Genomic DNA, 16,139 nt, shown 5'->3' on the forward strand with positions numbered 1-16,139 from the left:
ATGTTATATAGACTTTGTTGATTCTGATACAAATGAGTTTTCTGTTAATGCTGAGATCTGAGCTTAATAATGCACTCTGCACTACTGTTTGAAAGTCATGATAAAGGTTTTCTGCAATTTTATTTTTTACTCTCAGTGAAATATAACCAGCTTGTATTCATTACCAGCATAGATATTTATAACTGTATCTGCTTTGTTTTTCTTTGTTGTTAGATCTTTTATTGCTTTTCTTGCATGGATTATCTGAGAAAATTGCATAGGCTCTGAGCTGTGGGAAGAGTCAATCCTTATATCTTAATGTGTGCCAAGCAAACCTATCATGTTGCTCAGCTGATTTGAGAGTTGTTTTTCTTTTAGATAAATGTTTTTAAGACTGTATCTATTTATGACTTTAGCCTCTTGTGAATGGTTACTGGAGGTCATCTGTTGTGGGTTCAGAAGTACCCGTTAATCATGCAGGAAAGGGAGCATGGGTGAAACATAAGGATTTCTTCCTGTGGGAAAGTGAGCAATCATTTTTGTTCTGGATTAGCTCACTAGAAACTGTGAAACTGTATTCCAGTCCATATCTTTGTAAACATTTAAAATACCCTTTCCAGTTTCTGAAGGTGTAAAGAAAGAACTATTTTTTCCATCATGTATTCCTATTCAGACATAAAATATTTCCTTTAATGAATATTGGAAAGCCATTTACAATATAACATAATATTCCAGCAAAAAATATACTGCTTCTTTTGCTTATGTATCTGATGATTTTTGATGCTTCATTTTCAACTCTTGACATATTCAGGTAGGTATTACTCAAATAATTCTTAAACCCTAGAATTTTCATTGTGTATCAAATGAATATGCATCTTTAATAAATACTGTAGGCACTAGAATAATTAAGAATACTTTGTATGAAAACATCTTTATTTTTTCCTGACATCTCCATAACAAATATTCTAGCACACTAGAAAGCTGAAGCTGTGGAGGAGCTGGGAAGGACAGACAGATGTCCTGCTCTCAGCAACACAAGTCTATGGACCTCAAATGGACTTGGGCCCAAAGAAAAACACAATCTACAGCCCAGTCTGAGCCCTCTGGCTTGATGAGGGCGAAGGACTTGTCCTCCCAGGCTGGGAATGAGCTGTGTATTTGCTCTTTGGAGGTCACTGATGAACAAAGGCAGCTGTGGAGTTCCCAGCCAGAGGAGGTCTCACTTGGAAGGTGGGTAGGTTTGGGAGGGCCAGGACAAAGCCTCTGCCAGGCTGAAGCTGGGAGGAGGGCAGGGTGCAAGGGCAGAGGTCCTGGAGTGAGGTGACAGAGAGAGTTGTTCAAGCACTTCTTCCTCTGTAAACTCTTCAGAGTGGCATGTGTAGTCTGGAGCCAAAGAGTGATATCAGGAGTTAATTGTCCATGAACAAGAAAATCAATTTGTAATTATTTTACAAACTGCAGTCTTTTCAGAACTTTTCTTGTTAGCTGCCATCTGCAGTAGAAAAACTGCTTGAATTTTACTGTTGGTACAAAGACCATCATAGATTTACAGATGAAACCAAGGGGAATGAGGAGCCCGAGTAGTCATAGCTTTGGTTATTTTAAGAATCCCTATGCTACAGACCACTCCAGTCCTTCTGTTTCTGATCCCTGTGGATGGAAAGTGTTTGTAAATTTGGTTTTGGGAAGGTCCTGTGTTCCAGGCCATCATGGTTCCTACATCTTCTCTCACCAGAGGAGAATATTAAAGCTGTCCCATAGGACACGGCCTTTCCAGGGGAAGGGCGTTATGGCTTACTGTAATACTGTCTGGGAAACAAAACCAGATCTACTACTCTTCTATATCCATATTTTAATGAAATTTGTCTCTAAATCCTTTTAATCTTTTTTTCTGTTTTTTTTTTTTTTTTTTTTTCTTCGTCTGTTTGGTTTGTTTTTTGGTTTTTTTTTTTTTTTTACTTCCTGAGAGAGTCTGGATAGCAGCGTCTATCAGCATTAGAAAAACACAATTTTTGTTTACTTTGTTACTTTTTGACAGCTGGCTTTGACAAAACAATGGATTGATTTTATCTGGTCAGCAAATTATTTCCATTCATCTGCAGCCCCGGAAACCTGCTTGGATCTTGGAAATGCATCTGGTCCCAGTTTCAGATTGAATTGTCTCATTTTTATTTGACATGAGTGAGCATGGACACTTAGATCATAATTTCATTTCTGTGCATCACAATCCACTCCTCCCAGTCCTCTTCCATTCTCAAAACAGACTTTGGTACTTCTCAACTGGAGCTGTTGGTTCTAATTTTTCTGGAGGGTGTTTATGGCACAGAATAACTGTTCAGGGATACATGCCTCCTTCAGTGAATTCCTATTTGTGTACATTATCTTCTTTCCTTGGAAAAACTGATGTTGGATTTAATTCCTGGTATTATCAGTGAACTTCTGTTTATGCCCAGTGACTGCCATTCTTTGCAAGGTTCTTTTGACTGCGTAGATAATAGCAGAGAATAAGAAGGTAGTTACAAGAGTTTCATATTTGGATCTGGCAGCCTTTTCTATTAGTTAGGACTCTTCTTTGTGATCTTCCCAGAGACTCCCGTTTTTAGGAACAAAATTGTCAAAGTAAGTTGCTGGCTAAGCAGTGGTTGGAACAGACCTTTAGGTGACATCTCTGAACCTCAGATATTCTTGGTCACAGAAAGTCTGAAGGTTCACAACTGGGACGCTTTCATTAGACACCATCATTGTAGCCTAATTGGTTGTAATTAACTTTTACTCTCAAACCAGGGCGGAGACCCCAGCTGAGCTTCTCTGGAGGTCAGAGTTAGTGAAGACGTGGAAAAAGCAGCTGGTAGCAGACAGGCACTAAACAAATGAAACCTTGTTCCTGGTCAGAGCCTATGACGAGGTGGTGGCAGAGGAGGAGTCACTGACCCTTCTGGGATCTTTGCATCCCGTCCTGAGCTTACCAGCATTTATCAGCTGTACTAGCTGCTACATTTCATTTCATTCAAGACAAGGCATTTCCTTTAAGAACTGTTTTGATGAGTGCAGCTCCTGTTGGAGTGGCTGAGCCTGAGTGCAGTGCCTGCTGAACGGCCCTGGGCACGGCTCATGAGCCTGAGGAGCAGGTTTGAGATTCAGGAGCTAGTGGCAGTCCTTCTACCTCCTCACCTGACAAACACCCAGCCTGTGACTAAAGGAGATAGAAGGAGTAGGAATTAAGAAACCTGGTGAGCTTGGTGATTATAAACAAATCAGACCGTAATACATTTTTTGTTTTTCTTTGGTATTGCTGATAGTAACTGGGGTGTCCATTGCTTATCAATATAAGCAGCAAGATATATTGTTACTAGAGGGTTTTGAGGCTTAATAAAATGGATATTTTAAGTTTGTTAAATACGTTGTTTCACTTAATAACACTTACCTGATAGGATGGAGTAAAATTTTCTTTTCGCTATTTCCTTACATCTGCACTGCAGGGCTGACAGACTGACCTTCTCTAGCCTGCCTACTAAAGGGGAGACTTGGTATACATTAGCTTTAAAGATTTTACAGATTAATATGATTTCTGCAAGAGATTTGGGCAGTGTTTTTCTACGTTCTCTAAAAAAAAGAAATAAAAGAACAGAATTATTTTGAGAAAAAAGTTTCAAAAGACTGGAGTGTTTGCTTTTCATCTGAGACATCCAGACTTTTTATTAGCAGAATTAAAATATTTTTAGAGGCACATGCCCCTTCATGAATCTGATTTACAACTGATATGTCCAAGAATGTACATTAACATCCTTCTTCAGAGGGTCACTGTGTATCATCAAGAAAAATAACTTCAATTATTTTAAGATTAGCTAATATATCTCAAAGTAATAATGAATTTCTGACTGGATGTGAATAATTTCTTATGTTTTCCTTTGGTTTGTTGGATAGGAGATCCACTAGTTAAAAATTGTAAACAGTTTTTTTGAAAATAATGTTTTACAGTGATCTTTTGACTTCTGTGGCCATGAGAGAGATTTTTCTAAGCAGTCTGGTGCATTAGTGCTCATAACTCTAGTTTGTGCCTGTGATTATTTCTTGGTGCTGACTCAAGCAAGAGATCATAAAATCAAAATACAAAGCTTTTAGCTGTACTAGTGGCTAACTGGAAATAAACATCTTCACTGGATAGAGACTGGACTAAGTGACAAATGCATCTGACTTAAAATTGAATAAAATCTCCCAGAAGATGGCACTGCACCTATGAGTAGTGTTCTGCCAACTTAGCATCTTACAGAATTTCTAGCTGGTTTTTCTTTTCCCCCAATACTGAGTGGAATAACAAAACAAGTAATGACATCAGCTACACTCTGTGTGTGTGTGTGTGTATGTGTGGATCCTGATGGTGCTTTTGATCTTGAAATCTGGAGTGAGGTACCAGTAATTCCCAAAGGCCTGTCCTGCAGGGATGGTGATGGACTGGATACCTTTGGGTAGGTTGCTCAGCACTTTGTTACACTCACCAGCATAACAAAGATCCCCTTTCCTTTGGAATCCTTCGGATAATTCCCATGCAAAACCCACTGACCATCCAGACCTTTAAAAGATGTCTGAGTTCTCAAAGTGTCATTGCTTTCAGAGAAATGGATATTGTAGCATAAGAATTACTAATATGTGGAATAAATGATGAGGTTTAAAATCTGACTATGTTACATCTTTGCTCCACTGCTTCTCATCAAAGAATTTCTTGATTCAGATATGGATCAAAAGCATATGTTCAAAAAAATACCAAAAAGTACTACTTTTATGTTAGTAGTAGTCCAAGAGCAATCAGTAATTGCTGTAAGTTTAGGGAAATTTCCAATTCAGTTTCCTAAGCAGGAGTCTAAGTGTGGATTTTCAAACATGTCATCAAACTTGTTTGACTATTTAACCTTTCAAAAATTGATCCAGCAATTATTATTTTATTTATTTTAGAATTAGCCATGGGGAATGGCAATGTCTCTTTTTAAAAACTCATCTTAATTTAGAGCTATAATTTGCAAGCAAAACCCAGTAGCTGCTCTATAGTAATCATCTTATGAGCTGTTTGATATTCATATTTACATGAATATGCAATTTTTGAATTTGTTTCTGTAATGCACCTGAATGAAGAGATGTTTTTAAGGAGTCGAGAAAGAAAAGAGGAGGTTTTAGACACATAACAATGCTTACATATAAATTTTGAAAGTGAACTTTACCATCTCCATCTGTCTTATCCAGAATTACTACCAGAAAGCAGCTTAGTCTGAGAAAAAAGTTACATGATGCCTCATTTGTAACAATTAATTTAGTTTTTCAAACAGCAAAAATTCACTAGCACTAAAAAAAAAAAAAAAAAGTTAAAATTTCACCTTTTTCTTTAACATAAAGAAGAGAAGAAAAAAAGATTGTGTGCCCTTATTCTGCAGGCAGATGTAATTGCATATGCTTGTCCTACTGTTTACACTGTGGCTGCTAATTCTACTAAATTAATATGAGCTGCATAATTGCCTTTGCACAAAGCATAAAAATAAGCAAGGAGGTAAAATTTAGTGCTTTTTTGTTTGTTTTATTTTAATTTCAATTTTCTCCTCCTCCAGTATGTCATAGAAGCTGCAAGACACATTGGGCTTTCAATTGTTATATGTCCATTTTGAAAGTGTGTTTGCTTTGAGTTTGTTTTGTCATGGGGCATGTTTAGTCTCTTTTAGGACCACCTGTGATTGAACCTGTCTTGACCATAAACTGCGGTAAAATCTTCCTCAGCACCTGAAGAGACCCAGCAGCACCTTCCCATTGCAGTGGCCAGCAGAGCTGTGTAGGCCTTCTGTGATGGTCAAAATCACAATCCATAAATGGTGTGAGGAGGGCAGCAGTGATGGGTGTGATCCATTCACCAGGAGAACCTGCTGCCAATACCCACTTCTCCATCTAATAATGCACCTTTCACTGCTGGCAAGCATCCTTCTCCCTTGGCAGGAGAGGGCTCACATGAAACCACAAACCCCCTCTACCAGTCACCTTTTTAGCATCACTTTCTCAGTGCTTGCACGACTGGCAGTGCTCAGGTTGCTGATGGAGCTTCTGGGTTCTGTGCAGCTGCTCAAACTGTGACTGCTGCCATTTGCTGCTGCTCAGTGTAAGCTGGATGTGCTCTGACATGTAAATGATGCTGCTTGCTGTTTCCTTGTTCCTACTGTTTAAAATCTCAATAAAACTGAAAAATTCCACTATACAAACTGCAAATATCTCAGCTGACTGTTCCACAATAAGGCGAGCTACCTCAGCACAAATAAAATGTTGTCTTTACTTTCTTAGTGTATTTTTCCCCTGTGTTTTTTAGTGAATTGTCCATCTTTAATGTCACTGCTGAGGTAAACCCAACCTTGTTGTTTGGTCTACAACAGTGTTATTCTGGGCCAAATTCTGGAACATTTATGAAAGCAAATCTATTTATTTAGGGACAATAAAAATGAAGGATCGCAGTATGGGATTTTCAGGAGGGTCAGTGACTCACAGAGCATTTTTCCTTAATTTGTTTTGTGAACTGTGTGTTACTTATCAATAAAGCTGCTGTACTAACTGTAATTAAACCATTAAAACTGTCTTCTGCCATAGGCTTAATGGTGATTAAGTTTTCCCAGAGTATTCACCTGATACTTTCTTCTAGTAGTAGCTGTGTAGTGTTCTGTGTTTTAGCCAAAACTTAACGGTGATTAAGTTTTCCCAGGGTATGCACCTAGGATACTGAACTTCACCTGATACTTTCTTCTAGTAGTAGCTGTGTAGTGTTCTGTGTTTTGAGGGGGTTTAAAGTGATTTCATATCCAGCCACATTTTGCCTACCTTACAGCTAACATGGATCTGCCTGTCTTTCCCAAATGCTCTAAGGTCAGTTAATAGGACACCCAGAAACTCTGTGAACTGTATGGGAATCTTTCTGACAGTTCAGTCACAGCTTTGTGGATAAGACAGGAATATGGAGGAAGCTGGCTGCAGTCTTTCTGCAATATTTAACTGTAACTAATAGCCTGATGCTTCCAGTGCTCCCCTAGGAAGCAGGAAAGCCAAGTCTGACTTCCCCTTCAGCCACAGCGGTTTCAAAATTTAGCTCCCAGGCCAGCCCTCACCTGAAACTCATCTTTCTGTTGAAAACATGTCAACAGGCAGCAAAAAAAAAAAAAAAAAAAAAAAAAAAACAAAAAACCAAAAACACTATAAAAAGGATGCTTCAGTGGGACAGTAGGATCATGTAGGCATCTTGAAGATATTGAAGATGGACCAGCACTTGAGCAGTTTGTACTGGCTTGTCCACAGTCCTGTCACTGTCCTGAGTTGTGTTGTAGCCTCTCAGTCTGCTGTTCCTACTCTCTCCTCCCACTGCAAACCAATTCTATGCAATCCACTGCATCCAGTGTCCTGCAAACCAGCTTTCTAATTACTGGTGGTGATAGCAGTTTAGGTGGTCTGAAGATCCTGGAAAGAAAACCAGATCCTCAGACAGCACTGTCACTCTTTTCAGCAAACAGCCTCATCCTAGAAACAATCTGGCCAAAACTGGCCTCCTTGATACTCTTCAGTGACACTCTGGACATGCACACATTTCTGTTATGTTTCAAAGCCCGAACTCCCAGAAAAAGACTACTTTATGGTACTAGTTTGGCTGATGGCTGCAAAGAGAGTCAAGTGGGTACACAGGCTACATGAGGTGTTTTGAATACACTCTCAGACTACAAGTACAGGACTGAACTTCAACGAGACTCAAAGTGGATTTTGTTAGGGTGCTGTTTACAGAGAAACTGCCTGTGTTTGGAGCTCTCACAATGGTTCTGTCACTCCCCTGTTCATAAGCCCCTAATCTATCTTTTCAACTGAAGGTGCAGACAAGCATCTGCTGCGCCATCTAACCTTGGAAAATACTAACTTCTGTGAGTAGCTTCTGCTTGATAGATAATACATTTCCAGCAGAGTGGTAAATTTGGGCCTTTTCCTGTTGAGTTCTTGTCCCACAAAATCAGTATTTCCATGAAGTGCTAAATCTTCCCCCAGAGGCGTTCAGTGCACTGTAAAGGGAAGGCTTGGACACAGCCTACAACGTTGCCTGCACCAACCTCTTGCAGATGGGGTGGCTGCCCTCCCAACCCAGTGATCCAGGCACAGGAGGAGTTGAAGAATTGCTTTCCTTCCCAGAGCCATGTGTTTCTGCCCCTGAATAAAGTGTGTGGATAAAAGGTCTTCCAAACTGTGCTCCCATTTCATGGAATGAGAGGTGACAGAATAAGTTGGCTTCATGCCTCCATGGTGTTTTCAGCATGGATGCTGAGGAATCTCATAAAAAAGGTGTCTTGGAGGGCATAATTTTTGATGGACAGAAGAGTCAGGCAAGAGCTTCAGGCTGGAAGGACCTTGGAAAGACCTTGAAAAAAGGTGAGTTGTATAACTGATGAGTTCAAGCCTCCTGAAGAGCAGTGATGTGAACCAGACACAAATTCTCTTCAGCCAGAGATTTAACAATCTTAAGCCTTAACATGCACACCCAGTGAGAGGATTTAAACACAGGAACAAGGCCTCCTTGTGGAAAACTTGTTGAGAGGCTATGTCGCAATACAGAGGTTATATCCAGCTACAGATATGTTCAGGCAGGGAGAACATTAGGAGACTGGTGAGAGAAATAGAAGTTTCTCACAACTGAGTTTCTCACAATTGTTTGGGCAGCTCTTCTGCTATGCATGTCTGTTGTGGAGCAAATGCAAAGCAAAGCAATTCTCCTTTATCAAGGCCCTGAAACAGCCATATATATCTTCCTCCTAGGTTGCATTTTTTGATTCATCCTACCAAAAAAGAGCTTATTAATTAATTACAGGCTGATATCTATGTATGTACACACATTTCTCTAAGAATTGTGGAGCAAGGTGCTCAGATGATAAAGAAACAATAAATTCTGTGAAGATTTTTTGTGCTAAATCATGAATCTTCCTGTCTGAAAAATAAAACACATAGCTTGTCAGGTTAAATACAAGTAGTAGAGTAATAGTATTGATTTTGGGTATTAAGTATTAATTTTATTTTTAATTACAAGCTAGTTTTCTATAAAACACTCTCAGGTGAATTATAGAAGGAGGATTTGAATATTTAACACAGTTAGTCAAGTTCAAAGAATACACAATTAGGCTTATTGCAGACTTTCAATACACTTACATGTCCTTGTTGCCCCTGAGGAGATGTAGATAATTCCAGTTTAAGTGACTACAGTGCAGTAGTTTTGTATCTTTGTAGCTCAGTCCTTCAAATGACTGGTTGAGGTCCTTAAGATCTCTTTGGATTTGTCCCTGTATCTTTAGGGTTATGAATAACTGTCAAGACAAGCTGATTTTTTCTCTTTTCCCAGTGAATCACCTTCAGGTTTCAGTAAATTGAAGAGCAGTTACACTGCAGGAGGAGGGAACAGTGCACTGTTGATGAAGCATTTTTAGTCTGGGCTTCTGCATGTGGGTCTGCACTAAATTACTGCTCTGACAAAGTACCAATCCCATCTCTGGAACCAAAGGTGCTGAATAAGCTTTACAATTGAAAAGAAATGCAATTCTATTTTTCCTCTTTGAATTCAAGATGGAGAGTTTAAGAAAGGCAGATTATTAGAGTGTTCTGACTGGAATACCCATCATGAAATAGAGGGGTGATTTTTATTTATTATGTCTATTATATATTTGCATATCCTTATACATATGCACATACATATGTACAACATTTATATGTCTATTTTTGTAGGAATATGGTGTATTTAATTGACTTACTAAATGCACACAGAACAGGTTTCTACTCTTAAGAAATTTTAAATTATTTCTCTGAAATTAAAGTAAATGGCTTGATGGAAGAGAGGTTTTAGAAAATTTTTCATTCATTATGAGCTGTAGAATTCTTCATGACCTAAAAGAAACTCTGCAGCAGAGCTAGGACTGAACTTGGTGAGGGTCAAGCTCCAAAACAGACTTATAGGTCTTTTTTCCCCAACTGTTTTTTCTATTTTTTAAATATATATATAGCATAATCTTTTCTATCTGGCTTTATATACCTTTGGATGTGAAGAGAAATAAGTCCCTTTCATTCATCAATGATGTCTCAATAGATGCCATTCTGTATTTGCAAGAAAAGTGTATCAATTGTTCAGAGTTGGATTGATTAAAAAAAGAGTGGAGAAAGGTATGTGACAACCTTGAACAATGAACCCCATTAAGTGGGCCATCAATAGAGACTCTGTCCTGTGCTGGCCATGAGCCAAAGCCACTATTTCTAAAGGTATTTGATTGACATCACCCCAGGAAACTCTTTCTCTCTTCTTCACAGAGTCTTGGATCATATCAGCCATTGACTCCCAGAAATGTTCAAAGGATTTTTGTAAGCATCCAAGGCTATTTTTATGGCTCCATTCTTGGAAGCTGGAAAAATAGGGGAGACAAAGCAGATGAGATCCTCTTCTGCTACTGAAAACCCTGTAGTATCCAGTTGCAGGAGGGAATCCTTATCTCTGAGAGGATTACTGGCTAACTCTTAGCAAATATTCCCTGTCTGTGACTTTAGACAGAAGTTAGAAGAAAGACAAGGACTTGCTATTTTATGAGGTGAGACAAGTCAGATTTTTTTCCCTTTCCTTGCAAAGTTGCCTAAGACAAGCTGTGGAGACAGCTAATAGCAGAAGATAACCAAGCGATTGACTAGTGTATTTAAGAATATCAGGAATGTGGAGATTGCTTTTCCTTTCATCTCCCAAATTCTGCTGGCTTTCCTTAGTGGTAGCTGTAGGAAACTGCACAGAGGGACAAATGGAGAATGAAACACATTAGCAGTGTCATCAAGGTGGTTTCTGTAAAGCAGTCCCTAAGTCCTGCCTGAAGATGTTCCAGCAGGTGTGAGTGGAGGCACCAGGCACATTGTCTGTAAGTTACATCAGACACATCACTAATTTGCTGCCCAGCAGCTGAAGAACAACACCCAGTAACCAAAACTACTGAGGTGTGCAGATCATGCCTTTGGTACCTGCAGGCAGGGTTAAGAGGAAAATGTCTATTCCTGTTCTATCACAAATGTCCAACACAACACAAAGTGCATTTCCTGTGTACATCCTGTATTGCTTGAATGCCAGCTACACTTTCACCAGTACTTTGAAATTCTTGCATAATTTTTGAGATAAGTGGTGTCTGATACATAATAACCATGGCAATAAACTTACTGCATCTTATTTAATTAGCACAGCATTAGTTAGCAGGAGGGTTTCAACCACAGGACCTCCTGGGATGCAGGCATGTCTGTCACCCATTAGCACTTCCTGGGGAATTGCTTTCTCTGTTTCACAGGGCTCAGCTCCCTTTTTAACACATCTGTCTCTGTTAGCACCCCCCTTCTGCTCACCTTGGTGTCAATGAACTCGGTTAACAGCAACTGCTAAGTGTCTGAAGCTGACTTTATTAAAGATGTTGCAAAAGAGAGTGTAGAAGTGCCTTACAAGTTAGTTAACATTCTTTAGCAAAAATGTTCTCCTGCTGGTTAGCTCAGGGATTCAAAGTCATCACTGTCAGGTGCTATTTCTGACTTTCTTATATATCACTGCTTGAAAAAAGTTCCAACACCTGCAAAAAGCAGAGGGCAAGTGAGTGGGGTTCAGTGTGCTGCTGAGGCAGCTGCTGGAGGCAGTACAGACTGCAGCACCACTGAAAAGAGGCACTGCTCAAATTATAAGAGGGAACCATAATATTTTCCTACCTCACTGTGGTGTCAGAAGAGAAAATTAATTAATTACTGCAAAAGATGTTGAGCTCTTCTGATTAAGAGTTCAGTAAACAAGAAGTATAATTAACTAGCTTTTATAAAATGCTTGAAATTCTAGGGTGATTCAGTGCTTGTATTTAAAAAAGTCTTTGCTGCCTTCTGAAAATAATGCCTCCAACCATGCAATCATTCCTCAGATATTTGTGCACATGCTTACTAGTAAGTACATGGGCAGTTCCTCTCAACTTATTTGGAATATTTATATTTGTGAAAAACATAATTCCTCTTTGATATTTTACAAATACAGTCATTTGTGCATTTTTATATATACTTATTAAATCAAAATAATACAATTATCCATTATATTTATTACTTGAATCAGGCTAAATTTTAATAATGCTTTAAATTATTATCAACATGATCTCCCATTGCCTCATGCATATATCAATTTTTAACTGAATACTTTGGCATGGGAAGTGTAGACTGCTCCAAGACCGAGCATTATTGATATTGTTTGTATTACAAAGATTTTGGGAGTTCTTTTTCTGGAGACAAAACTGCTTTGCCATAAGCAATTGTAAAGTCAGCACAAATTGCATTTTGTGCTCCTGAGTGCAGAATATATTTGTTTAGCTAGAGAAAAGTAGGCAACAGGCTGAAATTCTGAAGGTGACTAGTAAAGAAGCTCAAGAGACTGAAAAGGAATCAGGTCTGATACATACCTTCAGCGATAAATTGAAAAAGACGTCAATAAATTGTAAATTGTAAAGACTTCAAATTCGGGAAGGAGCGAGGTTAGCGCAGTTATATGTTATGTTCAAGAGGAGCCCCAAATCATGGATCCCTTCTGAAAAATTTTGATTCTACCATGCTTGAGTATCCCTCTGGAAGGAGATGCAGGACGGGACACTATGTCTGTGTTGCACAGGAATGTGTGATGTTGTGCCTGCAGTCACATCTGTCTCTGTGTGAGAGCACCCTCTGGGCTGTGGGGTGATTCACGGTGGTGCCAGGAGATCTTTTCCATCCGTGGTGTCTGCACCCATTGCTGGTCTCAGCCATGCACCCTGTCTATGTGCTGCACAGCAGATTTATGTATGGCTGTCCCTGGGGGCCTTTCCATCTTAGAGTCACAGAGTCCTTTGGGGTGGAGAAGACCTCTGAGCCCTTCTCTGAACCAAGTCCAGCTGTTAACCTGACATTGCCAGCTCCACCACTAAACCATGTCCCTAAGTGCCACATCTGCACATCTTCTAAATATCCCCAGGGATGATGACTCTGCTTCCCTGGGCAGCCTGTTCAAATATATGACTAACCTTTCATTGAAAAAATGTTTCCTAATGTCCAATATAAACCTGCCCTGGGACAACTTGATGGTGTTTCCTCCTGTCTTATCACTTGTTATTTGGGAGAAGAGACTGATCCCCACTACAACCTCCTTTCAGGCAGTTGTGGAGAGTGATAAGGTCATTCCCAAGCCTCTTTTTCTCCAGGATAAGCACCTCCAACCCCCTCCTGCCCAGACTTGTACTCCAGACCCTTCATCAAGTTTGTTGCCTTTCTTCCACAAAATTTCAGGATCATGGAGAGCTGGGCAACACAAAGCCTCGGAGAAGCATTGCAAAGGGGTTCTGGGTGGCAGACGAGTGAAATTTTTGTTCCCCTAGGAGAGAAACCACTTCGGGACACATGCTAAAAGACACCAAATGATGCAGTAAAAATGCTGGTTTAGGGGACTGTTGATCATCTTTCAGCACACAAAGAGGGAATACAGACCATTTACATGCATCCCTTTACGTAACACTTTAATTGCCTCTTTTGACTTTCATAGTCTGCAGTAGTTAACAAGAGTGAAATAATTTTGTTTATAAAAGTAACCATGGAATTTGTTCAGAGGGATAATGCCATGTTTCTTTCTGCTGTTAGATGCAAGCATCTCTAATCTGTGTCTTCAAAATATTTTGAAATTTTGCATTAACAGTGTCAACTGACTTATTTTATTAAATTTTTGCAGTGGGAGTCAAGTTTGGCCATTGAGTCCCCTCCTTTAAAAAAGAATATTTTAGTTTTAAAATAAGTATTGGGACCATTGGCTGATAAATTGCAAGCAAATAACACTTCTTCACGATTGATTATGCAACATAACCTCAGGTAAGTGTAGCATGACCAGTTAGTTTAAAATTACTTTCCATTCAGGATTCACTCTGTGTTAGCCAATGATAAATATTTATTTCACCTGGCTCATTTGACGTTATAGACTTTCAACATGCAAGCTTCTTGCTGACTTTAAAAAACAAAGCTATTATTTTCTATTCCACTTTTCAATGGTCCTTTTAGTATTTTATTCTTGTATTCTATTAGCACTACTTTACTTTTGAATTGCACTTTTCCAGACAGATGGGGGAGACAGCCGATTTTATCCATCTTTCCTTATTTCCCTGAAGATGTTTCTTTATTTAAAATATAATAAAAGAAACAAAGTTCTTTCAAAAGAACTTTGATCGAAGGGTGGTGGAGTAGATGCTATAATCTGAAAAGGTACCTTGTGCTGTCAGACCTGAAAAGTTCGTGTTGGTGCCTGGGAATGGGGAAAAATGAACTATGCAAAACAATCAAATTGAGAAACAGATGTTGCAAATTTTTTGCATTTTATATTATCAACTTTAAACACTTTATGGTGGCGTGGAACAATTTTCAAGTCAACTGAGAGCAAATTGTAGTCACAAAAAATGCCCTACTATTGTATGAAACAAGAAGATGGAATTCTTTAGGTTGAGTTTCCTCTTGGACTTCAGATTAACTTGAGCAAGTGACAAGACATATGATGACATTTTCCTCTGAAATTTATCAGAGCTTCTTCCTGGAAATGCTGCTGATATTAACCTTGTTATTGACAATTCTCACTATAGGTGACATTTAAATATTTATGTGAACTTTGAAAATTTTATGTTTCATTTTTTCTTTCTGTTTTGTTTGTTTGTTCTGTCTTTCTATCTTTGTTTGATATGTTCTGTCTTTCATTTGTCTACGAGCAGCAGTGTAAGCATTTCAGAGGCACAACATTCATACCCTCAATATACAGTCATCCTCTAAGAGGCTGTACTCCTGCAATTATTTACAATAAGAGTTGCTCAAATATTGAAATACTGATTTTGATTTCCATTCAGCTTGCTGCTGACAACTGGCAGATCAGCAGGCAAAACAGGCAGCTCAGCTTGAGTGCTCGATTTAAGCTGAGCTGAATGTATGTCACAAGATTAGTGGAAGGAAATAAAATCTACATTTCTGGTTCTTTGTCTCAGACGATTTACTGCAATGTATAGAAAAAGATTCATAGAAAATCCTAATCTGGCTAGAGATTTGCATTTGATAGGGAGAGATAATAGTTGAAGAGCTCAGTGCAGTGATATCCACATCAGCTATTACATCCCCTTCTCACCCCAGGTAATCAAAGCCCTGTGTAAAGTGGCTCATTACTGTGAATGTCATGATATTAAAGGTTGAGAAGAAAAAGTGTCAGGCTCCCTTTCCCAGGCATGACGTGCTTCTGTTTTGGACAGAGTATTAAGCTTTGTTTTTTCATGAAGCACATCATCTTTTCTCTCATACAGACATGTGAGCTTCAGACATTCAGGTAGAATAGACAAAATAAAAGATTACAGTAATAAATATTTTAAATTATGGAAGATGAGAAAATCTTCCAGTAAGCAAATCTCAAGATTTTTACTCTACTTCTATATGAGCATTTAAAGTCTACACTAGGTGTCAGATTCTCCATGCTGTTGTGCCTGTTGTAACATAAAGAAAAATTCTATAAATGGATTTTAGTTATCCTAGAGTCAGGATGTATCCTAGAGTCAGGATGTATCCATGCTACTAGAAAGTTTCTCTGCCTGATAATATCAATCATATCTCTAGAGAAAGAGGTCCATAATAATTTTGGTTTTGTAATTTTATTTTTATACTAAGACAATGTGTTTATTTTCAATATTTATGACCAAAATAATGCACTGAAGAACAAAAAATTATGCATTTTCAAATTTTAACCTAATCTCTGTCTACAAAACAAGAAACCTGGTACATATATCATTATGATAAGAATCATAATCTTGAAGATATCTTAGCTGCTGTAACTAGAATAAATCAACACAGTGCACATGGCTATGTAAAAAGGATTACATATTTGAAATCATTTTTAAAATGTTTAAGAAAACTTAATTTCCTCCTAATTCTACTAGTTTCTAGTTCCACTACCAGGAGTAACATACCAGCAATAATCTATATTTACTGTTAATCTTACCATTTCTACAAAAAAAGAATGCTCTCCTGATAGATCTATATCAGATCCACCAGACCCTATATTGATTCTTTCTGCCAAGTTTCTGTTCCCTGAGGAAACTGGT

Source organism: Passer montanus, unplaced genomic scaffold (assembly GCF_014805655.1).
Source record: "Passer montanus isolate IOZ18808 unplaced genomic scaffold, ASM1480565v1 scaffold46, whole genome shotgun sequence".
In the NCBI taxonomy this organism is placed as follows: Eukaryota; Metazoa; Chordata; class Aves; order Passeriformes; family Passeridae; genus Passer; species Passer montanus.